This window comes from Zalophus californianus, chromosome 7 (genome assembly GCF_009762305.2).
Source record: "Zalophus californianus isolate mZalCal1 chromosome 7, mZalCal1.pri.v2, whole genome shotgun sequence".
Taxonomy (NCBI): Eukaryota; Metazoa; Chordata; class Mammalia; order Carnivora; family Otariidae; genus Zalophus; species Zalophus californianus.
In genome coordinates this window covers 4,702,868-4,721,786 of record NC_045601.1, presented here as the reverse complement: position 1 = coordinate 4,721,786, position 18,919 = coordinate 4,702,868, and positions in this window count along the sequence as shown.

Here is an 18,919-nt window from a genome sequence, read left to right as displayed (position 1 = left end):
GCCATTCTGACAGCTGTGAGGTGACATCTCATTGTAGTTTTGATTTGCATTTCCCTGATGATAAATGATGTTGAGCATCTTTTCAAGTGTCTGTTGGCCATCTGTATGTCTCCTTTGGAAAAATGTCTATTCATGTCTTCTGCCCATTTTTTAATTGGATTATTTGTTTTTGGGTGTTGAGTTTTATAAGTTCTTTATATATTTTGAATACTAACCATTTATTGGCTATGTCATTTGCAAATATCTTCTCCCATTCAGTAGGTTGCCTTTTAGTTTTATTGATTAGAGAAACTGAATCTTAAAATTTATTTAAATTTAACTAATTTTTTTTATTTTAAGATTTCTTATTTACTTATCTGAAAGAGAGAGAGAGCACACACAGAGGGAGAGGGAGAAGCAGACTCCCTGCTGAGCAGAGAGCCCAATGTGGGGCTCGATCCCTGGACTCCAAGATGATGACCTGAGCTGAAGGCAGATGTTTAACCGACTGAGCCACCCAGGCACCCCTAAATTTAACTAATTTAAATTTATATATCACAGGTAGATAGTGGCTACCATGTTGGACTGTGCAGTTCCAGATTCTTAAGATGAAGAAAATGTAGCTGATGACTAAAATTCCCCCCAAATCAGGCTTAGTATTCAAGAATATGCAGAACAATTTACTTGAAGCAAAGGACATTGGATTAGTATTTTAAAATAAACTTGACCCCAAGCTATAAAATTGTGTACATATAAAACTTTCTGGAAACACACATAGTTGTTCATGTGGTGGTAGGAACCAGTATTAATATGACATGATGTCAACCCTACAGGCTGGAAAGATCTATCAGTCTTGGTTACTCTACTTGCAAAGTACCAGAGAATGATTCAATCTGACACATAGAATAAGAGGAGGAAAAAGTCAAATACCAACTGCAAATATCACATTCTATTTTATGTGCTTTACTTTGTGGCAGGGCTATTTTTCAGCAATAGTTGAATCTAGGGCAGCTGCCAGTCATGTCATACATAATCTGATGACATAATGGAGAATCCGTGGACCAAGGAAGACACTGTCTCCTCAGGGACCGTGTTTCAGCTTTATTTCCTCAAGTGGCTTCTGTCCTCAGCCCATGGATGTTCTCTTCTTGCCAACTCTTTTCCTGGCTTCAGCTGTGACTGTGACACTGATATTTCCAGAAAGCCAACTGGCTGATACTCTCCAGCAAACCCTAGGAATGATGACTTGAGATCCAGACTCAACTTGAAATAATAGAACAAGAGTTTGGAGCAAGGAGCAAAGCAAGGGTGAAACTAGTTAAAAGTTTTATCACATAGCAATTAACACCTCTTTGGGCAGTGTTAGAGACAACTATTTAAATTTCGTAACAAAATTAAAATCAAAGAAAGATCTCTTTTCTGTATTTGTCTAATATGCATATAACACAAATGAGTTTCAGCTCATTCTGAGTTATATCACTAGGAAATTTTAGTATCTTTGGAATGTTCCATAACAAGTAAAGGAAACTACCCATATTTTGCAGAAGCCAGGCAAGGAGAAACACTATTATTATTTGTAATATAAAATTCATTATGGAAAACCCACGATAACTATCACAAGATTCAGTGTTTTGGGCATGGATCATTTATATGACTTAAACAGTTTCCTACTGTGGCTGATATGGTTTATCTTAATTTTACTAAGCCATTCAGCACCATGCCTTATAATGTCCTATATACCATATTGAGAGATATATATACAGTTATGTACTTATGTGCATATATTAATATATACACATACATAGTTAAAATAGCTGGTTGAAAAACTATATCCAAAGGGTATAAATTTTTAACTTAGAGGGAAAAATTTTGAGGGTGGATATCTTGGCTTCAAAACAAAAACTTGAAAGTTCTTTTAAAAGTAATATTGAGGGCGCCTGGGTGGCTCAGTTGTTAAGCATCTGCCTTCAGCTCAGGTCATGATCCCAGGGTCCTGGGATCGAGGCCCGCATCTGGCTCCCTGCTCCACGGAAAGCCTGCTTCTCCCTCTTCCACTTCCCCTGCTGTGTTCCCTCTTTCACTGTGTCTCTCTGTCAAATAAATAAATAAAAAATCTTCAAAAAAATAAAAGTAATATTGAGGGGTGCCTGGGTGGCTCAGTTGTTAAGCGTCTGCCTTTGGCTCAGGTCATGATCCCGGGGTCCTGGGATGGACCCCACATGGGGCTCCCTGCTTGGCGGGAAGCCTGCTTCTCCCTCCCCCACTCCCCCTGCTTGTGTTCCCTCTCTGGCTGTGTCTCTCTCTGTCAAATAAATAAATAAAATCTTTAAAAAAAAAAAATAAAAGTAATATTGAATGACAAGAACAAAAGGCCTATTAAAATATCTAATGCAAGCTTACCAAGGACACCAATACCATGTCTGGAGGTTGCCCCTCTGTTCTTGGTACTCTTCAGTCCATGCCGGGATTATGGTGTTCAGCTCATGTCCAGAAGGAGGTGGTGAAGAGCAGGGAAGCTAGAAATGAAGGCTTTTGAGTGGTAGTTTGCCTCCCCTGAATAGACTCCAGGTATGGAAGAGCTGTAGAGGGACAGTACCAATGGCTGAAATAGTCATGGATGAGGGGAAATTCAGTTAAGAGAGTTTACCAAAATTCCATCTTCTAATCCACATTGTTTTGCTAAATAGTAATTAGATTTGGGAGCAGGACTTTGAGGTTGAATATATAATTTTAATGCAAGAGGTACATTTTAGTGCTCTATTCAACTTCCTTTGAGGTATTGAGAATAAAGTCTAGATTTTAGGTGGCTTTTGTTTTATTTCAACTTCATCCCTATTTACCCTACTCCTCAAACAGCTCTGCAATATAGATTCTACTATCTTTATATTCAGAGCTCCCTGGGTTAGCTAAGCTTACTAAAGAAAGAGAGTTCATATTTTTTCCCATAAAGATTTCCAGCTGATACAGCACTGTTTGTTGAAAAGACTACACTTATCCATTGAATTAGCTTGACACTTTGTTAAAAAATCTGTTCAGGTGAATGGATAAATAAAGTGCGGTACATTCTGACAATGGAATATTATTCAGCACTAAAAATAAGTGAGCTATCAAACCACGAAAAGACGTGGAGGAAGCTTGCATATTACTAAGTGAAAGAAGCCAGTCTGTAAAGGCTATATACGGTATCAGTCCAACTATGTGACAATCTGAAAAAGGCAAAACTATGGAGATCAGCTGTTACCAGGAATTGGTGGGGTGGGAGGGGTCAGAGGAAGGATGAATAGACACAGCACAGATGATTTTTAGGGCAGTGAAAATACTCTGTATGCTACCATAATGATGAATGCATATCATATGTTTATCCAAACCCATACGTACAGAAACAAGAGTGAAACCTAATTTAAACTATAGACTTTGGGTGATAATGATGTGTCCATTTAGATTCATCAGTTGTCACAAATGTATCACTCTGTGGGAGAGGTTGATAGTGGGGGAGGCTGTCTGAGGGTAGAGGTATATATGGGGAATCTCTGTATTTTTCTCTCAATTTTTCTGTGAACTTAAAAGTATTCTAAAAAAAGTCCTTAAAAAAATCTACTGACCATGTATACGTGGGTATATTTCTAGGCTATTCTTCTTCATCACCCCGTGTGTGTTTACAAGGTCTCGATTGCAGAAGTTTTATAGAAAGTCTAAAATTCCAGCAATGTAAATTCTTCAACTTCATTTATATTTTTTAATGCTTTATATATTCTAGGTTATTTTCCCTTCCATATAACTTTTGGAAATGTGATTTCCACAAGTGAGTTATGGAGTTGTGATTGTGATTGCACTGAATAAAAGAAATTAAAACTCTTAAAATATTGAGAGTTCCAGGTTATGAACATGGTGTATATTCACATTTATTTAGGGCTTTCAAATTTCTCCCAGGAGTTAAGTTCAGTTTTCAGTGTATAAGCAGGCCATTTATATCATTAAAACATTCCCTGAATATTTTATGTTTTTGTAGCTGTTTTAAATGGTATTTTTAAAGTGTTTATTGCTAATTTATAGAAATACATTCAGTTATTGAGTATATATATTACATCTTGCAATCCTGCTAAGTTTATTCTAATAATCTTTTTTATGGATTTCTAAAATTTCTTATATACATGATTACATCATTTGTAAATAAAGATATTTTTCTTCTTTACAATTATGATTCCTTTTTGTTTCCCTTGCCTTATTTTATTGGCTAGAATTTCTGGAGCACAGTCAAATAGAAGTGATGAAAGCAGTCATTGCTACCTTTCTCCTGATGGGTAGTCTCATCCAGAGTATAATGTCAAGTGTAGGGATTTTTTTTTGTTTACTTGTTTGTTTATTGGCAGCTATGCTTTGCCAAGTTGTAAATGTTCCTTACTACTCCTAGTTTACTAAAGCATTTAAATATGAATGGACATTGGATTAATCAAATGTTCTTTTCCACAAAATTTGAGATGATTTTATGATTTTTCTTTTATTGGGTTGGTATGGTGAATTATATTGATTCCTGAATATTAATCCAACATTGCATTTCTTGTCTCAACTGAACTTGGTCATGATATATTACCATTTTAATATATAGCAGAAATCAACTTGCTTATATCTAATTAATGATTTTAATGTCTATATTTATGAAAATATGGGTCTGTAATTTTCTTTTTGCAGTGTCTCTTTATAGTTTTAGAGAAAACACTGTTGTTTTAGAGTAATTTTAGAGTAATACTGATGTTAAACATTGGTGCGGTAAGTCCTCTATTTTCTCGAAGATTTTTTGTAGAACTGGTTGTATTTTCTCTTTAAGTATTTGATAGAAATCTCAGGGAAGCCATAGGGGCCTGTGGTTTCCTTTATAGAAAGGTTTTTGATTTTCATTTTAATGTTGTAAATAAATATAAATACCCTTATTTATATTATTATGTATATTTTTATGTATATTTTATATATATATTCTCTTCTTGAGGTTTTCTCAAAAGCTATTTTCAAGATATTTGTCTATTTCTTTGAGTCTTTGAATTTATTGCACAAGGTTTTTTATAATATTCTTTTATTATTCCATTAATGGCTATAATATTCTCTGGTTGTCCTATTAGTTGATTCTTATTATTCTGTTAATGAATGTTATTCTATTTATTTCGTATTCCTAATATTTGTAATTTTTTTCTCATTTTTACTCTTGATCTTTCTTTTTTTTTAAAAAAGGTTTTATTTATTTATTTGAGAGTGAGAGAGTGAGAGAGTGAGAGAGAACAGCAGAGGGAAGGGGAGAAGCAGACTCGCCACTGAGCAGGGACCCCCAGTGAGAGGCTCTATCTCAGGACCCTGGGATCATGACCTGAGCCTAAGGCAGAAGCTTAACCAACCGAGCCACCTAGGTGCCCTACTCTTGATCATTCTTGCTAGAGTTTTATTTCTGTTTTGGTATGGTATAAGAATCCATTCTGGTTTCATCGATTTACTCTGTTAATGGCCCATGTACCATTTCAGTATTTTCTGTTATTTTTGTTTTATCTAAGCCTCTACTTTAGGTTTAATTTGCTGTTCTTCCTAGTTTCTAAATGTGGAAGATTAGATCATTGTTTTAAATTTTTTTTTCATTTTTACATAGCATGTAAATCAGTAAATTAACCTGAAAGCACATATTCAGCTCTATTCCAAGGTTTTGGTATGGTAGATTTTATTTTCATTCATTTCTAAAATGTTCTAATTTTTCCTATCATTTCTTTTTGACTCATGGCTTATTTGGAAAGTTGTTATTTTTAAATATAATTTTTAAATATTTGAGGATTTTTCATATATACTTGTTATTCATAACCTAATTCAATTCTGTTGTGGTAAGAGAATATTTTTGGTAAAACATCAATGCTTTTACATGTCTTATTGCACAGCATATGTTCTACATTGGTGAATGTTCCATGTGCCCTTAAAAAATGGCTTCACTATTATATGTTGTATGGGAAATTTTACATATATAAATTAAGTCAGGTTTGTTGATAGTTTTCTCTGAACATTGTATACATTTCCTGATTTCTTTACCTACTTGTTTTATTAACTATGAACATGTGTTGAAAGCCTCAAATTTATTGTGAATTTACTTTTTTCTCTTATCAGGTCTATTAGATTTTGCTTCATGTATTATGAAGCATTTTGTTAGGATTTTTACATCTTTTATATAAATTGACCACTTTATAACTGGAAACAGCCCTCTGTTCCCCAAAATATTCTTTGTTCAGAAGTCTACTTAGTTTACATAGTCTACTTAAAGTACAGACTCTTTAGTAGCCATATGATTATAATTGACATGATCTGTCTTTTTGAAGTTAGATATATTACGGTGTTATGTCATAAAGCAAAATTCTCCTTTTTCAGGTGCTCAGTTTAATAGGTATTCAGAAATGTTTTTCATGTTATCCCATCACAATCAACATATAGATTGTGCTTTACTCAAAACGTGCCTCATGGCTGTTTGTATTGATTTCCATTGCTGATGTGACAGATTACCATAAACTTAGTGACTTCAAAATCACACACATTTATTCTCTTACAGGCCTGGAGATAGGAAGTCAGAAATGAGTCTTCAGAGGCTAAAATCAAGGTATCAGCAGAGTGGTTGCTTATCCAGGAGAGTATAGCTTCCTTACTTCGTCAAGCTTCCAGAGACCTCTGGCACCTGTTTCCTCCGTGGCTCATGGCTGCATCACTCCAGTGTCTGCATCCTTCATTATATTGCCTTTTCCCTCTGACTTTGACTAGTCTGCATGCCTCTTAAAAGCACCCTTGTGACATTTGGAGCCCATCCTGATGATCCTGGATAATCTCCTCAACTCAAGATCTTTAACTGAAGGATATTTGCAAAGTCACTTTAGCTCCACAAGGTATCAGTCATAGTTGTGGGGATTAGGGAGTGGATGTATTTGGGGACCATTATTCACCCCTGCCACATCCCTTGAAGTCCATCTCCTCCCCCTCCAACACCCAGCTCCTGACAACCACACATCTAACTTCTGTTCTATAGCTTTCTTTCTTCTGAATGGCATGTAAATGAAATCATATTCTCTGTAGTTTTTCTGTATCTGTAAAATGCTTTAAAGATACATTCTTTGTATATGTGTTTGTTTCAGTAATTTGTTGCTTTTTAATGTCATTTTATTCCATTGTGGGGATGTACCACAGTTTATTTATTCATAGATTCATGGGTATTTGTGTTGTTTTTAGCAATTATGAGTGTAGCTTCTATAAAACTTTGTGTACAGGTTTGTTTGTTTTTTGGTAGACTTTTTGGGTATTTTTTTGGATAAATATCTAAGTGTAAAAATACTCGTTACATGTTTCCAAATGGCTTTGCCATTTTGCTTTCCATGAGAAATACAGAAGAGTCCCAGTCATTTTGCACCCTTACCATCACTAGGTGTTATACCAAGAGTAAATGGTTTGTTTTTATTTTTTAATGGAATTTAACCCTTCCAGTAAGTGAGTAGAAATATCTCATTGTGATTTTGACTTATATTTCCTTAAGGACTAATTGAGCTGAACAAATTTTTATGTGCCCTTTTCTATTCTTTATAGAAGTGTCTCTGCAAATACTATAAAGGATATTCTCACTGAGCAAAGAATTATGGGTTGCCAGTTTTATGCTTTAAGTGTTTTAAAGATTTTAATTCCACTGTTCTGATTGCAGTCTAAGGTGTACAGTGTGATGGATTCTTTCATTTTTGTTTTGTTTTGTTTTACTTTTTGTTCCTCTGTATGTCAGGTTTACTTTTTCTTTTTTTTTTTTTTTAAGATTCATTTATTTGTTTATTTGTGTGGAGGGGCAAAGGGAGAGGGAGAGAATGAATCCTCAAGCAGACTTCCCACTGAGTGCAGAGCCCCATGTGATGCGGGGCTAGATCTCATGACCCTGAGATCATGACCTAAGCCGAAATCAAGAGTCAGACACTTAACCCACTGAGCCACCCAGGTACCCCTATATGTCAGGTTTTCTTTCTGTCTGGATGCATTTATAATTATTTTCCCTCTACCTTTGGTTTCCAAAGTTAGGTTATGATGCCCAGGTTTTTCTTTTTCTAAAATTTCCCCCAGTATGCATTGGCTCAGGGTTTCTGAGATTCTTGGATTTATGGTTCATTGTCCTTCACTAATTTTAGAAAACTCTCTCCTGTTATCTCTTCATTTATCACAAATGCCCCATTATACCTTTCTTCCTTTTCCATGAGGGGGTCTAATTATACATATTTTACACTCTGTTATTTTCTCAGAACTTTTTGCTGTTGTCTTATTCCTTTTCTCCTTCTTCTTTTAAATTTCACCATATCTTTCTTTGTTCTCACTTTGGGGAATACTTATTGACCTGACTTTGAATTGACTGAATCATTGTTTAGCTGTTTCTAGTCGGCTACTGAGTTGACAGAAAGATCTGTCATCTTTGATACTGTTTTATTTAATATTTTATTTATGGCTTTTATATTTTATTCCTGTCTTTTTAAAAATCTATTTTTCATGAATGTAGTTCAGCTTTTCTACTAGGTTTTTTTTTTTTAATTAAACATACTCATTTTCTGTCTGATGGTTTTAACATTTTTTAAATTATTATTTCTGGGTCTTGTACTATTGATGGTTTTATCCTTTGACAATGTTTATTTTTATTTCTTTCCCTCCCTTTTGTGCTATAAAACACAATGCATTTTAATATTATGGTGAAGCAACTAAATATAGAGGATCCCAAGTTATCACTTATTTTCACAGTTGGGGGCAGTGCAATTACAACTGATAATTCCCAATGATAATTTTCTAGGAAAAAGTGGTTCCCTAATACTTTATTCAGTTTACTGATATTCAAAGATGGCATCTATACTGATGCCATGCTGCCAAAGACATAGCACCAAATATATAATAACCTGAGCAGAAGGGGTGTTTAAGTTTCTCCTTCACTAGGGAGTATTTGAAACATATCTAACACTTTCCTACATAATAGGTCAAATTACAGGCATCTGAAACAATGTGACATCTGAAGGCTTCACCTTTGTCTGTTACCAACTATTTCTATAAGTCCCTTTTATATAGAATTACCACATGCTGTCTCATATTTCTGTGTGTAGATTTATTCTGCCTACTTCACTATAATCTCTTTTGTCGCTGGATAATGTTCTATTCAATTTTCTCCTCAACCACCTTGCTCACTAGAGGGTCTATCACATAGGACAAATTTGATTTGAGTATGCTAGATTACATTACTTTTATTTAAAAATTAATACTGTTCTGATCAAACTGGTACCAACACTTTTCCTAAGCTATTGTGTTTATCATTCTTTTTCTACACATTTCTTAGCTAATATATCATGCATTCTGTTCTTTGAGCAACTGGCACAATATGGGGAATAGATGTAGTGCATTGATGCTTGACTACTGGGAGTTACCAGCTGACAAAGTAGATAACTGGACAAGGAATAACAATAGCAGATAAAGTTGTCGCTGCTCTATTCCAAAGGACACCCTCAAAGAGACCCCAAACTCATACTTTCCTTTTTTAATTTATCCAGATTCGGTCACATTTCAAAGGGAGACCTAGAAATTATTTCTATAAGTAATAAAACAATTGAGAATTTATCTTTTTGTACCTCACTGCTTAACTCACTGAAAAACACCAGTGGTATGTAGATGAATACCATATATTCATTATATGGCATATAATGAGTCACTCATGAGTGATTGAGTAATACTTGTTGATTTAAGATCAATTTATGTAATATAGCACCTTTCCAAATTAATAAGGTAAGTACGACTGACAGAGTGGAATCTGGTGTTACAGAGAGTAACCAGAGCATGACGGGAATGAAACCCCAGCCATCATACTGAATGATCAGAGAGGATCACAGAAGATGGCATGGCAAGCTTTGAATTTGACGAAATTAAATGCTGTTTGTTTCTTTTTTAATTTTATTATGTTCTGTTAATCACCATACATTACATCATTAGTTTTTGATGTAGTGTTCCATGATTCATTGTCTGTATATAACAGCCAGTGCTCCATTCAGTACCTGCCCTCTTTTATACCCATCACTAGGCTAACACATTCCCACACCCCTCTCCCTTCTAGAACTCTCAGTTTGTTTCTCAGAGTCCATAGTCTCTCATGGTCCATCTCCCCCTCCAATTTCTCCCCCTTCATTTTTCCCTTCCTGCTATCTTCTTCTTCTTCTTCTTTTTTTTTTTTTTTAACATATAATGTATTATTTGTTTCAGAGGTACAGGTCTGTGATTCAACAGTCTTACACAATTCACAGTGCTCACCATAGCACATACGCTCCCCAGTGTCTATCACCCAGCCACCCCATCCCTCCCACCCCCCACCACTCAGCAAACCTCAGTTTGTTTCCTCAGATTAAGAATTCCTTATATCAGTGAGAACATATGATACGTGTCTTTCTCTGATTGACTTATTTTGCTCAGCATAATACCCTCCAGGTCCATCCACGTCGTTGTAAATGGCAAGATTTCATTCCTTTTGATGGCTGCATATTATTCCATTATATATATATATATTTATATATATATATACCACATCTTCTTTATCCATTCATCTGTCAATGGACATTTTGGCTCTTTCCATAGTTGGCTATTGTGGATATTGCTACTATAAACATCGGGGTGCATGTACCCCTTCGGATCCCTACATTTGTATCTTTGGGGTAAATACCCAGTAGTGCAATTGCTGGTTCATATCGTAGCTCTATTTTCAAATTTTGAGGAACCTCCATACTGTTTTCCACAGTGGCTGCACCAGCTTGTATTCCCACCAACAGTGTAGGAGGGTTCCCCTTTCTCCACATCCCCACCAACATCTGTCATTTCCTGACTTGTTAATTTTAGCCATTCAGACTGGCATGAGGTGGTATCTCATTGAGGTTTTGACTTGGATTTCCCTGAAGCCGAGCGATGTTGAGCACTTTTCCATGTGTCTGTTGGCCATTTGGATGTCTTCTTTGGAAAAATGTCTGTTCATGTCTTCTGCCCATTTCTTGATTGGATTATTTGTTCTTTGGGTGTTGAGTTTGATAAGTTCTTTGTAGATTTTGGATACTAGCCCTTTAACTGATATGTCATTTGCAAATATCTTCTCCCATTCTGTTGGTTGTCTTTTGGTTTTGTTGACTGTTTCCTTTGCTGTGCAAAAGCTTGTAATCTGATGAAGTATCAATAGTTCATTTTTGCCCTTGCTTCCCTTGCCTTTGGCGATGTTTCTAGGAAGAAGTTGCTGTGGCTGAGGTCGAAGAGGTTACTGCCAGTGTTCTCCTTTAGGATGTTGATGGACTCTTGTCTCACATTTAGGTCTTTCAACCATTTGGAGTCTATTTTTGTGTGTGGTGTAAGGAAATGGTTCAGTTTCATTCTTCTGCATGTGGCTGTCCAATTTTCCCAACACCATTTGTTGAAGAGACTGTCTTTTTTCCATTGGACATTCTTTCCTGCTTTGTCGAAGATTAGTTGACCATAGAGTTGCGGGTCCATTTCTGGGCTCTTTATTCTGTTCCATTGATCTATGTGTCTGTTTTTGTGCCAGTACCGTACTGTCTTGATGATGACAGCTTTGAAATAGAGCTTAAAGTCCGTAATTGTGATGCCACCAGTTTTGCTTTTCTTTTTCAACATTCCTCTGGCTATTTGGGGTGTTTTCTGGTTCCATACAAATTTTAGGATTATTTGTTTCATTTCTTTGAAAAAAGTTGATGGTATTTTGATGGGGAGTGCATTAAATGTGTAGATTGCTCTAGGTAGGTAGCATTGACATCTTCACAATATTTGTTCTTCCAATCCATGGGCATGGAAAGTTTTTCCATTTCTTTGTATCTTCCTCAATTTCTTTCATGAGTATTTTATAGTTTTCTGAGTACAGATTCTTTGCCTCTTTGGTTAAATTTATTCCTAGGTATCTTATGGTTTTGGATGCAGTTGTAAATGGGATCGACTCCTTGATTTGTCTCTCTTCTGTCTTGTTGTTGGTGTATAGGAATGCCACTGATTTCTGTGCACTGATTTTATATCCTGCCACTTTACTGAATTCCTGTATGAGTTCTAGCAGTTTTGGTTTGGAGTCTTTTGGGCTTTCCACATAAAGTATCATATCATCTGCAAAGAGTGAGAGTTTGACTTCTTCTTTGCCAATTCAGATGCCTTTTATTTCTTTTTGTTGTCTGATTGCTGAGGCTAGGACTTCTAATACTATGTTGAATAGCAGTGGTGAGAGTGGACATCCCTGCCGCATTCCTGAACTTAGGGGGAAAGCTCTCAGTTTTTCCCCATTGAGAATGATATTCATTGTGGGTTTTTTATGATATTGAGGTATGTACCCTCTATCCCTATACTCTGAAGAGTTTTGATCAAGAAAGGATGCTGTACTTTGTCAAATGCTTTTTCTGCATCTATTGAGAGGATCATATGGTTCCTGTTCTTTCTTTTATTAATGTATTGTATCACGTTGATTGATTTGCGGATGTTGAACCAACCTTGCAGCCCAGGGATAAATCCCACTTGGTTGTGGTGGATAATCCTTTTAATGTACTATTGAATCCTATTGGCCAGTATTTTGGTGAGAATTTTTGCATTCTTGTTCATCAGGGATATTGGTCTGTAATTCTCCTTTTTGATGGGGTCTTTGTCTGGTTTGAGGATCAAGGTAATAGTGGTCTCATAAAACGAGTTTGGAAGTTTTCCTTCCATTTCTATTTTTGGAACAGTTTCAGAAGAATAGGTATTAATTCTTCTTTAAATATTTGGTAGAATTCCCCTGGGAAGCCATCTGGCCCTGGGCTTTTCTTTGTTGGGAGATTTTTGAGGACTGCTTCAATTTCCTTAGTGGTTATATGTCTGTTCAGGTTTTCTATTTCTTCCTGGTTCAGTTTTGGTAGTTGATACATCTCTAGGAATGCATCCATTTCTTCCAGGTTATCTAATTTGCTGGCATAGAGTTGCTCATAATATGTTCTTATAATTGTTTGTATTTCTTTGGTGTTGGTTGTGATCTCTCCTCTTTCATTCATGATTTTGTTGATTTGGGTCATTTCTCTTTTCTTTTTGATAAGTCTGGCCAGGGGTTTATCAATCTTATTAATTCTTTCAAAGAACAAGCTCCTAGTTTTGTTGATCTGTTCTACTGTTCTTTTGGTTTCTATTTCATTGATTTCTGCTCTGATCTTTATTATTTCTCTTCTCCTGCTGGATTTAGGCTTTATTGGGTGTTCTTTCTCCAGCTCCTTTAGGTGTAGTGTTAGGTTGTGTATTTGAGACCTTTCTTTTACATGAGAAAGGCTCGTATTGCTATATACTTTCCTCTTAGGACCACCTTTGCTGCATCCCAAAGATTTTGAACAGTTGTGTTTTTGTTTTCATTGGTTTCCATGAATTTTTTTAAATTCTTTAATTTCCTCGTTGACCCATTCATTCTTTAGTAGGATGTTCTTTAGCCTCCATGTATTTGAGTTCTTTCTGACTTTCCTCTTGTGATTGAGTTCTAGTTTCAAAGCATTATGGTCTGAAAATATGCAGGGAATGATCCCAGGCTTTTGGTACAGGTTGAGACCTAATTTCTGACCTAGAATGTGATCTATTCTGGAGAGTGTTCCATGGGCACTAGAGAAGAATGTGCATTCTGTTGCTTGGGGATGGAATGTTCTTAATATATCTATGAAGTCCCTTTGGTCCACTTGTCATTTAAAGTCTTTATTTCCTTGTAGATCTTTTGCTTCGATGATCTGTCCATTTCAGTGAGGGAGTTGTTAAAGTCCTCCACTATTACTGTATTTTTGTCAATGTGTTTCTTTGCTTTTGTTATTAACTGGCTTATATAATTGGCTGCTCCCATGTTAGGGGCATAGATATTTACAATTGTTAGATCTTCTTTTTGGATAGACCCTTTAAGTAGGATATAGTGTCCTTCCTCATCTCTTATTATAGTCTTTGGTTTAAAATCCAATTTCTCTGATATAAGGATTGCCACCCCAGCTTTCTTTTGGTGTCAGTTAGCATGGTAAGTAGTTTTCCACCCCCTCACTTTCAATCTGGGGGTGTCTTTGGGTCTAAAATGAGTCTCTTACAGGCAGCATATCAGTGGGTCTTGTTTTTTCTTATCCAATCTGATAGCCTGTGTCTTTTGATTGGGGCATTTAGCTCATTTACATTCAAGGTAACTATTGAGAGATATGAATTTAGAGCCATTGTATTGCCTGTAAGGTGACTGTGACTGTATATTGTCTGTGTTCCTTTCTGGTCTATGTTAATTTTAGGCTCTCTCTTTGCTTAGAGGACCCCTTTCAATATTTCTTGTCGGGCTGGTTTTGTGTTTGCAAATTCCTTTAGTTTTGTTTGTCCTGGAAGCTTTTTAGTTCTCCTTCTATTTTCAATGACAGCCTAGCTGAATATAGTATTCTTGGTTGCATATTTTTCTCATTCAGTGCTCTGAGTATATCATGCCAGTCCTTTCTGTCCTGCCAGGTCTCTGTGGATAGGTTTGTTGCCAGTCTAATGTTTCTACCATTGTAGGTTACAGATCTCTTCTCCCGAGCTGCTTTCGGGATTTTCTCTTTGTCTCTGAGACTCGTAAGTTTTGCTATTAGATGTCGGAGTGTTGACCTATTTTTATTGATTTTGAGAGGGGTTCTCTGTGCCTCCTGGATTTTGTTGCCTGTTTCTTTCCCCAAATTAGGGAAGTTCTCTGCTATAATTTGCTCCAATATACCTTCTGCCCCTCTCTCTCTTCTTCTTCTGGGATCCCAATTATTCTAATATTGTTTTGTCTTATGGTATCACTTATCTCTCGAATTCTGCCCTTGTCATCCAGTAGTTGTTTATTTCTCTTTTGCTCAGTTTCTTTATTTTCCATCATTTGGTCTTCTACATCACCAATTCTCTCTTCTGACTCATTTATCCTAGCAGTTAGAGCCTCTATTTTTTTATTGCACCTCATTAATAACCTTTTTGATTTCAACTTGGTTAGATTTTAGTTCTTTTATTTCTCCAGAAAGGGTTTCTCTAATATCTTCCATGCTTTTTTCAAGCCCAGGTAGTATCTTTAAAATCGTCATTCTGAACTCTAGTTCCAACATCTTGTTAATGTCCATATTGATTAGGTCCCTGGCAGTCGGTACTGCCTTTTGTTCTTTTTTTTGAGGTGATTTTTTTCTGTCTTGTCATTTTGTCTAGAAGATAATAGATGAATGATAGAACAAAATGCTAGGAGGATAACAACGACCCCAGAAAAATATACTCTAAACAAATCAGAAGAGACCTGAAACTGGGGGAAAAGAAAGGAAAGAAAAAGATAAAAAACCAAAACCAAAACAACAACAACAAAAAAACAGAATATGATCAGATATGATCAGGCTGGTGCATAGATCAGTGCCACACACTAGATTTTGGGCGTATTTTGGTCTGTTAGAAGAAAGTGCCTCCCAAAATTTTAAAGAAAGAAAAACATATATGTACAAAATAAGGGTAAATATGATGAATTGATGGAATGTGATTGTAAAGATAAAAATTATAAAAGATTTTATTATAGGAAATGATAAGATAAGAAGTTGGTTGAAAAATAAAAAAGAGGATTTAAAAAAAAGGGGGGGGAGAGAATGTGATCAGGCAGGAGACTAGAACAAAGCCATACACTAGACATTTAGGGTATATTTTGGTCTGTTAGAAGAAACTATATCCCAAAATTTTAAAGAGAGGACAACTCATATATATATATATATATATATATATATACCAAAAATAAGGTTAACTACTATGAAGGGATAGAATATGACTCTAAAAATGAAAAAAAAAAGATTTTTTTAAAAAAGGGATTGGTAAGATTTTGGTTGAAAAAAGGAAAAAGAAATATTAAAAAAAATAAAGAAAAAGAAAATTAAGAAAAATTAACTTTGAAAGTCTAAAGAATAATGGGGAAAAAGCCACGAATTCTATGTGTAGTATTCCCCTAGTGCTGGAGTTCTGCTGTTCTCATTGATTAGTGTACTTGGTCTTGGCTGGCTGTTCTTGCTGATCTTCTGGGAGAGGGGCCTGTTTCCATGGTTCTCAAATGTATTTTTTGGAGGCAGAACTGCACCACCCTCGGTGGGGGCCGGGCTAAGTAATCTGCTTGGGTTTGCTCTTGGTAGCTTTTGTTCCCTGCAAGCTTTCCGTACAGCTTTGGAGGACAGGAGTGAAAATGGCCGCCTTCCAATATCTGTCCTGGGGGAGCCGAGAACTTGGGGCCCCACTAATCAGTGAGCCCCCAGAGAAAAGCAGTCAATCACTCCCATCTCCCAGTCTCTGACCACACTGTGTGCTCACCCAGCCTGTGACTGAGCATTTCTATCTCGGGCACATAACCCCGTTTGGAGTCTCCAAACCCAGCAGATCTCTGCGGTGCGCTCCCGCGCTGCTCCTCCCGGGGGAGGAAGGGGAGTCTCCCCGGATCTGCCGCTTGTTGGGTCCCTGCTGGAGGAGCAGTGGCCCGACTGGGCCGCGGATCACAGTTTATGGCCACCCCGAGCTGAGAGCCCGCGCCTCGGCTCCGTCTCTGCAGCCGGCTTCCCCGCTCCGATCCCTGGGAGCTCTGCCGCACTCAGGCACCCCCGGTCTTTCTGTGACCCCGAGGGTCCTGAGACCACACTGTCCCAGCGAGGGTTCCACCACCCACTTAGCCACTGGAGCAACGTCCCTCAGCAGAGCAGACTTCTAAAAGGTCCGATTTTGTGCTCCGCTGCTCTAGCACTTGCCAGTAGTGGCTGATGGAGGCCCCTTCCCCTGCTGTCTATCCTCCCGAATATCACCTCGGATTCACTTCTCCACACGTCCTACCTTCCAGTAAGTGGCTGCTTTTCTGCTCAGAGAGCTGTTGCTACTCTTCTCTTTGATCTCCTGTTGAGTTCGTAGGTGTTCAGAATGGTTTGATCCCTATCTAGCTGAATTCCTGGGACCAGATGAAATTTTGGTCTCCTACTCCTCCGCCATCTTGCTCCTCGAGTCCTTAAATGTTGTTTTTGACAAGCTTTGCCAACCTTACTTCTAGGAAGAGTTGGGTTTACACAGAGTATACTCTATAAACCAAACATCTTAGGTTGCTACAAAAATAGAACATTCTGAATTTAAAGATAATGAATCTAATTCTCTACTATAAAAGCATTTTTGAATAAGTTTATTTATTTAAATACATAATATTATATCCTTGCTCAACAATCAGAGTGTCTTAGTAAAGAAAATTATATGCAGTCTGGCACTACAGAAACCCATCTGCAAAAAAAAAAAAAAAAGAAAGAAAGAAAATTAATGATTAGCTGAGTGAAATGCAATCATAGAATAATATAATTTTAGGGATCATCTAGTCCAATACCCTTAATTTACACATGCAGTAATCAAGGCCTAAGCTCACAAAGAGATTTAATGACAGGGTTAAGAACTTGAGTCCCCTAGATTTCAGATCAGATGTCTTTTCTTTCGAATCATCTTGTAAAACCATTGTGAGGTGATATTCATGTAACCCTCCTGTGATGATTGCACTGAAAACTAGGAGTAGGAATACATGTGGCTCTGCAATTTTATGTATTGACATAGTTGTAGGCTTACAGCTACTCAAGTAGAATTTAAAGATTTTCTATATTGATACTACATAGAGAACAAAATAAAAGTGACCAAAGCCCAGATGTCAATAGGAAAAGAAGTGCACCTGGAGGAAGTGTAAGTCAAAATGTAGCACAGTGATCTCTGAAGAAAATGTAATAATTCTATGTGAACATACACTAATATGTGTCCAAAATTGTTCAAAAACTGCATACTATCAGGCCTCCCTCCAAAACCAACAACAATAAAAAAACAGGTTGCAGGAAACAGCTATCTCATTTATGCACAAAATGTTGAGTGGATAGGATGATATGAAGTTTAGAAAGACAGACATGACGTATTTGCTGGGAATCACCACCGTAACATGGGGTTAATGGGAACGGGAACACTTTTCTGTTTTTTTGTTTTTATTTTTTTTACTTCACATTTATGTTTGTTTTTTGAGTACTATAAATGTTTATGCACTACTTTTCTAATGATGTTTTATTCTAAAATGGTGCTGCCATGGAACTATGTAATCTAAAGAAGTCAATTCAGTAAATCACTAAGGATTTGTATACATTTGTATACATCTATTTCAAACATTATCTAAATGGCACAAAACGTGTCAGAGAGATCAGAGACAGTGATAGGCTTCTAATAAGAAACTAGATACCAATAGTTGTCCCAAAAGGAGACAGGATCAATGTAACTATTTTGGAATAAAAGAAAATCGTTATCCTAAGTAATTGGCAAATACCTTCAAAATCTTTAATGTTAATCCAATGGTTCTATGTTATTGCTTGTCTGTGAAAACTTCATTTAACAGTCTGTCCTAAAAAACTGTAAATTCCCCCCCAAATAAATGTACCTAAATAGCTAAGTAGGCACTGTCTTCTTTACATGTATATCGTGAAAACCCCAACAAAAGCACACTTACCTGATCTCCTGATGACAGACGCATTGTCTCAATGTCTCCCTGGGTCTCAAGTGGGCACTAAATTGTGAGATTAGGGTAACCTCATTATCTTAGGTTGATAACTAAAAATGTTAATGTCTACGTCTTATCTAGCTCTTCTCAAAATATAACTTATAACCACACTATAGGTTTCAAGGACTTCCAGAGGCATTGACTTCAACAGGTCTTCTCTACAATTATTAAGAGCAGCAATATCCACTATTAGTTCTAATGTACTTTCTCTTCAATTAGATAAGATGTCCCCAGGAATTGATCATGAAGTGTACTAGAGCAGGGATCAACTAATTTAAATTCCATTTCCATCCTGGTCCTTATTGAATGTGTGGACTTGGATCAGTCACTTCATATTTCTCTATCTTAGTAACTGCT